Raw genomic sequence first — 10,271 nt, 5'->3', positions numbered from 1 at the left:
GGCCACTCCTGGCCTGTAGACAGCTGCCTTCCTGCTGTATCCTCACATGGCTGAGGGAGAGGGAGGAAGCAAGCTCTTTCATGTCTCGTCTGATAAGAGCCTTATCCCACCAAGGAGGCCCTACCTCATAAATGAATTACCTCCCAAAGACCCTATCTCCAAATACCATCACATTGGAGATAAGGGTTTCAATATATGAATTTTGGGGTAACCAAACATTCAGTCCATAGCAGAAGGTAAGCCAAAAAACTAATTTTTAAAATGAGTAATAATAAGGGGAAAGAGAGAACTTGGAAGATGGAATGGAATTTTGGAATCATGTAAATGTCTCATGTAATTTTTTTAAATAAGGAAAAAAAGGGGGGAAAGCATCTCTAAAGTAAAAAAATATGCTGAAACACATGAACCAACTGTATACAAAGTTGGTAGAATAACTATACAGTGGATAATTATTTCAAATGACTTAGAAAAAATATTTTGACTGGGCATCCCTCGTGAGTTATAGCCTAAGGACAAAACGAACCACAAAGAAATCTTAAACTGTGTACAGTAGTCTTATTATTAGCAATAAAGTTGGTGTATTTTTTTCCTATTGCTGCTATAACAAATACCCATAAATTTAGTGGATTGAAACAATGCAGATTTATAATCTTTTACTTCTGCAGGTCAAAAGCCTGAAATGGGTCTCATTGGGTTAAAATGCAGGTGTCAGCAGGGTTGTATTCTGAAGGCTCTAGAACAGATCTGTTTTCTTGCGTTTTTCCAGCTTCCAGACACTGCCCATATTCTTTGGCTTATAGGCCCCTCCCATCTTCAAAGCCAGCAATGGCCAGCCTAATCTTTCTGCCACCACTGTGGTTCTGACTCTTCTGCCTGCCTCATCTCCATGTAAGACCCTCGTGATTACATTGGACCCACTTGGATAACGCAGGATATTCTCCTTGCCCAGGACTGAGCAGTCGAGAATGCCCAGGTGCTCACTGGGCGCCTCCAATGGGACAGGAGTGGGGCAATTCTGTTTCTTGATCTGGATGATGGTTACACAGGTGAGTTTACGATAATTCAGCAAACTATTTACCTATGATTTGTGCATTTTTCTCTACATATGTCATAACTTTAATAAGAAGTTTACTTGATAATATTCCATTGCGTGGAATATTTGGAATTAAACACAGATACATTTCTGCATCTCTCTGTGGCCCCCAGTTCCCTCCCTAGTTGCAACTCATGTCCTTAATCCTGATTCTGTATGCTCTAAGCTTACCAGCCTTCATTTGGTGTCATGATTTTCCTGGCCTGAGATTTTTCTATATGCTTTTCTTTTGCCTGAGGTGAATTTGTCTGCTCCTCATGAATCTGGTATTTCTAAAAATCCGTTGAAATACCACCCTTGCAGAGAGGCATGCCCTCACTAACCCACCTAAATTGCCCTGTCCCCTCCATGATCCTGTCACAGTGTGTTCTTCATTACACTAGATTCATTGCAGTTTTGTCTTTATTATCTGTCTCCCATGATAGACTATAAGATCCATGACAGTCAAGACCATATCGTACTCAACATTTTATCCCCAGTCCCCAGTAAAGTGATTGATAAATAATGTGCATCTGTAATATATATTTGTGGAATGAATGAAGCGATAATGTGGCTTTTCAGTCACCATGGCCAGACAGTGAGGTTTTATTGACAGAATCTTGTGTCCCCCTAGATAAGCAATAACTGGAGACTTTTAATTATAGCTACTCCTAGAGCCAACCTTTTAAACAGAAGGAAATGCATTCAACAGCACAATGAAAGGAACAAAGCCCCTATCCTTCCTGCCATCTCCTCATCCCTACCAGCCTCACCCCTACCAGGATATCTGTGGCATCACAGCATCTTGATTCCTAACACGATGGCACAGGGGCAGTCCTGGCTTGTCAGAGGATGTGACTGTCAAAGCATCTTTACGTGCAGGTGAGATGACGCTTTTCTCACACGGCAGGGAGAAATGGCAGGCTATCATTTTGCCCTGGTCCCCTATTATCAAAGCCATACCACTTCCTCCCAACCTTAGAATATACCTAAAAGTACTCCCTGCAAGGTTCCCAGGTGAGGTCTCTTAATGCCAAAGGAGGTGTTAGGAAAGTAGGAAATCCTTAAATCCAAGCCGCTAGGGGATGGGGCCTGCATCACTGAATCAGCCCCTTACACTCAGATAGAAGCTTCTGGCTAACCCCCTTCCTTGCCCTGCCCTGCCCACAGCCCAACCCCTCAACTGAGTAAACCCCAATTCTGCACTATCCAACTGAGTACATTCCTCCACAACCTGACCCTCACTTTACCCACAGCCTGACCCCTCAGCCTGGCCCCAGATGGACCCCTTAATCCCAGGCACAAATAGTCTTGCCCCTGAATGTACATGTTATTTCCTTAGCCAACTATGACCTTTCTGGGTCAAGACACCAATAAGAACTCAGAGACCAAATACACAAATATAGAATGGCCACATCGTATATGACAATAGAACTGTGATCCACAGAATGTAATCAATAATGTTGTAAAGATTTTGTAGGGTATCCGATGGACACTTGTCTCATTAGGGAGACCACCTCAGGGATGATGTAGATGCCTGATCACCGCACTGTACACCTGAAGCTGAAGCTGAACAATAACGAATGTCAACTACAATTTTACATATATATTTACAACAAGTGAAGTTCAGCATTAGGAATAGAGACAGTGGAAATGTAATGGTTATATGCGATGTCAGAGGCGTAGTAGATTGGGGGAGGAGGGTTATCACTGTGTGAGGGACATAAACGATAAATGTCTAACTATTACACTGTTTTGTACACCTGAATCTAATAAAAAAATAATAATAATAAATAAAATAAAATAAAACCATATTCCTATTCCTGAAAAAAACAAAAAACTGTGACCCACAATCTAGCAACCAGTCCAGGAAGCCAAACCCCTGCAGCACTCAACCCAGAATAGTCAGGAATTGGTCAATGACTTCCAACTTCCTTATTTTTCATACCTGCTTCTAACTAAGGACCAACCAGAAAAAGGCACATATGCTCCCCAAACCCCAGGCATGTTTCCTCCCCATTATCTTTCCAACTGCTCCCCCTCCAAATCCCAGTTGACTCAAACCTCCTCTTCCTCTGTCCAGTCCCTATTTTCTCCCAATGACTCCTAAGATCTTTAAATGCCAGTTGCCTCTAAAGCTACATCGCTTTCATGAGCCAGACATGCAGACGACTATAAAATTTAAATCTTGGACCAGAGCTGAATTAGTAACTATAATTAAGGATTTCCCTAAACCCAGACAAGACCAGCAACTATTCATAGAAGAATGTAGAATTCTTTTGAGTTTTTACGATCCAGGGTTACCTGACATATATCAATTTGATATGTGCTGCTCAGAACCTCAGATGACAAATCCCAGATGACAAAAGCTGATTGAACTGACCTGGATTTCTCTTTCCACAATAAACCCGAAGGTCAAAAACAGACTCATAAAGTAGAGCAAAATTTCCTAAAAGCCATACGTAAAACAGTTCTAATAAAAATCTGCTGGACCATAATTCGATCCTGCAAAAGAAGAAAAGCTAAGCTATGGTGCCCTGCTGTTTGGCCAAACACTAGCCTAGATGCTGCTGTGAGTGTGTTTTGTAGATGTGATTACTATCTACAGTTTGTTGACCTTCGATAAAGGAGATTACCCTGGATAACGTAGGTGGGCTTCATACAATCAATTGAAAGCCTGAGGAACACGCACACACACAAACTGAGGTTTCCCAGAAAGAAGGAATTCTGCTTCAAGACTATAACATAAAAATCCTGCCCAAGTTTTCCGCTTGCTGGCCTGCCTTATAGATTTCAGATTCAAGACTGCAACTTCTATTTTTACCTGAATTTCCAGCCTGTCCTCTAGATTTTGGACTTGCCACCCCCACAATTGAGCGAGCCATTTTCTTAAAACTTAAGTTTAAAACTAGATATAGACATACATTCACGTGTATGCACACACACATATCTATTAGTTCTATTTATCTGGGCAACCTGACTGTTACAGCCCTGCAGATCGAAAAACTAGATGACTCACTTCCCAGCTGAACATCTTTATCAACGAGGACAATTCAATTGTAGATTTGTAAACAGAAGGTACACTGATGAAAGATCATCCCATTTTACAAAAGGAAAACCAGACAAAGAAAAATCTTTCAGTTTAGATCAATGAGGGTGATCCAAGGAAGGAAAAAGCACTCAATAACCTGCCTTACTCGTAAACTTCTAAGGTAAGTTAACTATATATAAATACAGATGGTTACCCTCATCAATTTCTGGTAGATATGGGTGCTACTATTTCTACAATATGCCCTGCTTTGTTCAACTTCTTCCTCAGAGTAAACACACCACATGGGTGGCAGGTATTTCAAATAGATCACAGAATTTTCCTATCTCCCAGCTCATAACAGTAACCGTTGGGCCCTTGACTGAAATTTTTTCCTTCCTGCTCGTTGATATCACCCCTGCAAATGTAATACAAAAAGACTTACTCTGCAAATGTACAGTAGTCCTCTTTTAGCCACAGTTTTAGTTACCCATGGTCAACTGTGGTCCAAAAATATTAAATGAAAAGTTCCAGAAATAAACAATTCATAAGTTTTAAATTGGGTGCCATTCTGAGAAGCGTGATGAAATCTCTCGGGTCCCGCTCCCTCCCGCCTAGGACATGACTCATCCCTTTGTCCAGTGTCTGCACACTGTTGACACGCCTGCCTGTTAGTTACTCAAGAGCCAGCTTGGTTATCAGATCAACGGTCTTGGCATCACATCGCTCATCTTCAAGTTAACCTGCATTTTACTTAATAATTGTCCCAAAGTACAAGAGTTGTGATCCTAGCAATTTGGATATACCAAGGAGAAGCCATAAAGTGCTTCCTTTAAGTGAAAAGGTAAAAGTTCTCAATTTAACGAGGAAAGGGGAGAAAAACACATGCTGAGGTTGCTAAAATCTATTGTAAGGTAAGAATGAATCTTCTATTTGTGAAATTGTGGAGAAGGACCAAGAAAATTTTGCCAGTTTTGCTGTCACACCTCAAACTATAAAGTTATGGCCACAACGCGTGATAAGTTCTTAGTTAAGATGCAAAGTTAAATATGTAGATGGAAACCGTGAACAGAAAACATGTTCTGATTGGCAACGTTTTGTGCCACAAAGCATTGAGCCTGTATGAAGACGTCAGCAAGGGATCCCCTGAAACAGGTGACACCAAGGCATTTACTGCAAGTAAAAGATAGCTACTCAGATTCAGGAATAGGTTTAGACTGAAAAACATAAAAATTACTGGAGAGGCTGTGTCTACCGCTGAAGAAGCTGCTGCCACATTTCCAGCAGAATTGAAGAGTTGCTTAGGGTATGTACTTTCCACAGTTTCAGGCATCCACTGGGGGTCTTGGGACTCTCCTCTGTGGATAAGGGGCAGTGGGGGTGGGGGGGGAAACTACTGTAACTCAAATAGCCACCAGAGGGACTATTTCTTGAGGTTCCAAAGGACTTCTCTAGTCATGATCAAGTTATGTCTGCTGTGGATCTACCTTTACCTTCTCCAATATATTTGAAGCACACACCAGAAAAAGGTCTTGACACCGTTTGTGACATTCTAAAGGAAATGCTGTGGCAGATCACTGTGCCAACCTCTCAATCTCCACCAAGTTGTATTAGTTTCATGTTGGTGCTGTAACAAATGAACGCAAACTAGTTGTTTAAAACAACAGAAGTTTATTATCTCACAGTTCTGAGGCTTGAAGTTCAAAATTCAAGGTGTTGGCAGGGCCACATTCCCTCCAAAGTCTTTAGGGGAGAATCCATTCCTTGCCTCTTCCAGCATCTGGTGGCTGCTGGCAATCCTTGGCATTCCTTGGCTTGCAGTCACATCACTCCAATCTCTGCCTGTCTTCACATCGTTTTCTCCTGTGTGTGTCTGTGTCTCATCTCCCTCTGGCTCACTCTTACAGGATACTTGTCTTTGGATTTAGGGTCTACCTGGGTAATCCAGGATGATCTCCTCAGCTTTAGATCCTTAATTACATCTGCCAAGACTCTTTTTTGTAAATAATGTAACTAACATGCACAGGTTCCAGGGATTAGGATGTGGACATATATATTGGGGGGGCCACCATTCAACCCACTATACAAGCTTATGATCCCAACTAAACCACCAAAGAATAGGTCTCTGGAGGGATTCAAAGAGGCCATCATAAAATACCATTTAGCCTCTGGTTTTATAAAGAGAAAATGGGGGGAAAAAATATGGTTGTAACCTTTATTCAAATAATCTCTGGCACTCTCAAGGTGGCCAGTTGGGGAAACCAGGTGATTTCAAATGGATGTCAGCTGAGTGAGTCATCAGTGCTCCCCTGCTATGGATATACAAACCCAGAGCAGCCCTCTCCCCAAATCAGAACTTGTGCTGGGTCCTGCAGTGTCCAATGACCACCTGCCTTCAAAGGCCTGAGGCCCTGGACAGCAGCCCAAGCCAAGAACTCTAGGCGTGTGTTGGGCACATTCTGAACCTCCTATTACCTCTTTGGGATCAGGGGCACCTACGACTCTAACCCAGCTCCCTGCCAGTGCCCGTCAGAAGAGAGAAAGTTACCCACTCCTGCCCTAGACAGACCAGGCTCCCTGGAATGTGTGAAAGCCATCCCTAGTCACCTCTTGCAAGCAGCTGGCACTCTGGGACAGACATCTACTCTAACCTTCAGTAACACTCAGAGATACAGAGTCCCGTCGTGCTTTCATTCATTTTTTCATTTGTTGATTCATACTGTCGTCCATTGATTCAACAAACATTCACTGAGCAACTTCAAGAGGCTAGCACTGCACTAACTGCTGAGCAAAAAAAACACAAATATGTTACAGTCATTGAAAAGCCCAACAAGGTCACTACCTCCAGGTATCACAGGTAAAGAATGAAATTGCACAACACTACAGAGGAATAAGTCAAAGATAAGGGGACCCAGAGGAGGAGGTAAATGGGATTTCTGCAGACACTTAATCCCATGTGGGACAGAGTTATCACTATTTTACAAATGGAGGATCAGAGAGATTAAATGATGGACCCACAATGGAGAAAGGAAGGGAGAATTGGTAGCATCTCAAGTACAAGGCTTGGAGAACACTAAAGTGGGGAGGCCAGCCTCACCTCCTAATTTTTTTCCTGAAATACTTGGGATTTTTTGTTTTCTCCATCTTTCTATTCCTCCAAGGAATTATCATCAAAGGAAATCCTCCTTTCTTCACTGTCTTCTCCAGAGATTGAATCTGGGCCCAGAAGAAAGGAAATGGAAAATGGCTTCGGGCCATCTCGTTTGTGAGCTGGAAGGCTGATATCCCAGCAGGAGCTGTCTCAACTTCCCTAATTGGGATTGGAGTCATGCAACTCTGCCCAGCCTCTCAAGTTGATTATTGGCCCCTTCCCCTGAGTTGACTGGCTTATTTTAATTGTGTGTTAGGAAATCTCCTTCATAAGCATTTGCTGCTCTATTTAGGGGTCAGAGAATTTATCAGATTAGCAAAGATTATCCCTAGAACTTTCTCATCTTTCTTTTCATTACCACAGAATATCCCTATGGAACATCTTCCCCACTTGTCCCAATTCCTCATCTCACATTGGGTAATCAGATCTCGGGGGCTAGAGGAGATAGTAACCTTGTATGTCACCTCCACTAGGATGTAAAAGAATTTGTGATGTAATGAAAAACACTGGTTCTTGGAGTTAGAAGACCCAGATAAGAGTGGAATTTCAGGCACTACTAAAGGAAGGTGAGAGAGTCCCATTGACACTCGGTGGATTCTACTAGAGAGGGATTGCTTACTCTCCATGAAGCATAAAGCAGTCTCTGCTGCCCACTTTAATTCTCCTTTTTCATTCCCTGAGCCAAGTGAGTTGAAATTGTCATTGTCACCAGCTCACCCCAAATGGCATTCCCAGCTCTAACCAATTTTTAGTGAGCTATGCTGGAATTGTGAATGTTGGGCCTGGTCTGGAAGGAACAACCACATGAAGTGTCCACTGAGCCTGGATAGAGTGTTAGCCAACGATTCAGAGCAGCCAATCTATCTGCTGTTTTCACAATCCATCCATTGAGCATTACCTAACTAATGCCTAAATCGAATATTCCTGGGACTCTTGCTGTCCTGCAGCATAGCCATCAAATCAGTGGCCATGAAATCCACTCCCTTTTCCTGGGCACTTGGGTGAACCACACTTCCCCCTTGCATCTAAAGGGGGGGGTGGCATAGGCTTGGACACAGGTGTTGTGTTTGGCTCCTAAAATGCCTACGTAATCCTCCACATTTCTCCTTTGTTTTTTGGGCCACTGGACGTAGACAATCTAGAGGAGGTCTCCAGGGCCCTAGGAGAGAGTAGAGCCACACATTAGAAGGAGCCTGGATCCCTGAGTTGCCCCATGGTTGCCCATGAGAGCTTCCCAGCCAGATACTTTCACATTGGATGTTAAGTAAATGAGAAACAAAGTTTCATTGTGCTAAGCCACTGAAATATGGGGGTGTTTATTACATAACCATACCATAACTAATTTGTGCCCCATTCTGAGTTTTCCACCCTGGTGGGTCTTCCAACTTTGTCCAATGTCGTGCTTCCCAGCTTATTTCCTCTGAAGAAAAAAATAAAGAAACAAAAGAATATCTCCACAAGCAGAAGCAAACACAGCTGCAAACCAAACAACTACCCAAGGGTCCCCAGAGCAATGGGCTGCTCGCCAGGTTCTGAGTAGGAATATCATTCCATTGGTTCCCATTCCCAGCCTCTACCATTTCTAGTGTGATGCGAAATATAATCACTAACTTCTAACTCCATTAATTTTAAGCAAAACTTAGCATAAATAATCAAATCGTAACTGGCCTGAAGTCCTCTCCAGTCTCTTTGATATAGGGATGGGGCTGGGAGGATGGATTATGAAGTACCTCTTTCCTGCAGAAAAAAAAAAGTCCATTCCCCACATACACCCTAACCAGTGACCACTGAGAGGTGGCCAGCCCTGAGTAATAAATTCTACAGTCCTGAGGATGGGAGAGGGTAGAGCTGAGCCCTCACCCCTTCACCCAGTGCCCCTGCTGACCACAATATGCATCTAGAGTGAATGACATAATTAGGGAGATCAGGTAGGCTTAGGCTGTTGGTCAGTCAGGGTTATGGGTCAGGTTGTAGCCCGCGGTAGGGCCAGGCCATGGTAAGCTTAGATAGGCTGGGCCACAGATCTTTTTGCAGCTGAAGAGTAGAATGGAAGTCCATGGTGTTCATAGGGACCAATCCAAGGAAGTGGCAACTTCAGCCATGTCTGCCAATGACACGCATAATTTCATACCCTTTCAGGCTCCACCGCTATTCTCAGGTGGGGAGGTACTGGAAAAGAGTTTGGATTTGAATTTTCTTTGAAGATTTAATTAAAGAGAGTCTCTAGGACCCAGATATCAAACACAGAGAAAACTTTTGTTCATAGCAATGGAAAAGTTCTCCTAACTCTTCGGGGTAGCACTTCTTCATTTGACTGTGAGCCCCAGGATGGCAGGGACTTTGCTTTATTCAACATCATATCCCCAGTGCCAGGGACAGTTCCTAGCATATAGCTGGTGCTTAGTTAACTTGTGTTGAATGAATAATAAAGGTTGCCCAGGTTGGTGGGCTGGAAAGGAACTGGGGGTTAACTGGATCCTCCCTGCAAACAGGATGTCAGGAACTCCTTCATCAGCATTCTCTCCTCTGCAGCATTCTGACTCTGAAAATGACAACCACCTGCTCCATCCTCACCAGAGAGTAGGTCCAAACTTCCTCAAACCCCTCATGATCTCCTGTAGGGTTCTCAAGCCTCCTTTTTAGGGGCCAGAGTCCAGGTTTATCAGCCTAGGAGTTACCTTCTCAATTGTAGGATGAACCTTTCCTTTTTTCTTTACTCTCACTCTACTGGGGGTCTCAGGAGGGAGTGGAGGTAAACACAGGTGCTTAGTTTTGCATCTTAAATAGAAGCCATGCCACTGGATCTTCCAAGGACCAGTGGGGTCTCTAGGGCTCACCTTGCTTTTATTTCATCCCTCTATGGTGAATTACCAAAGACCCAAGTGAAATATGGAAGATGTAATGAGCAAGCTTGGGAAGGGCCTTGGAAGAGCTATTTCTGAGCTATGACTATAACAGCTTTGGCTTTCTGGACTGGGGGAAGGAATATGGGGGGTGGTTACCCATCTCTCAACATTTCT

Source organism: Rhinolophus sinicus, chromosome 13 (assembly GCF_057876585.1).
Source record: "Rhinolophus sinicus isolate RSI-liver-muscle chromosome 13, RSI-T2T, whole genome shotgun sequence".
NCBI lineage: Eukaryota > Metazoa > Chordata > Mammalia > Chiroptera > Rhinolophidae > Rhinolophus > Rhinolophus sinicus.
The sequence above is the reverse complement of the archived record's forward strand: the minus strand, read 5'-3'. Positions refer to the sequence as shown.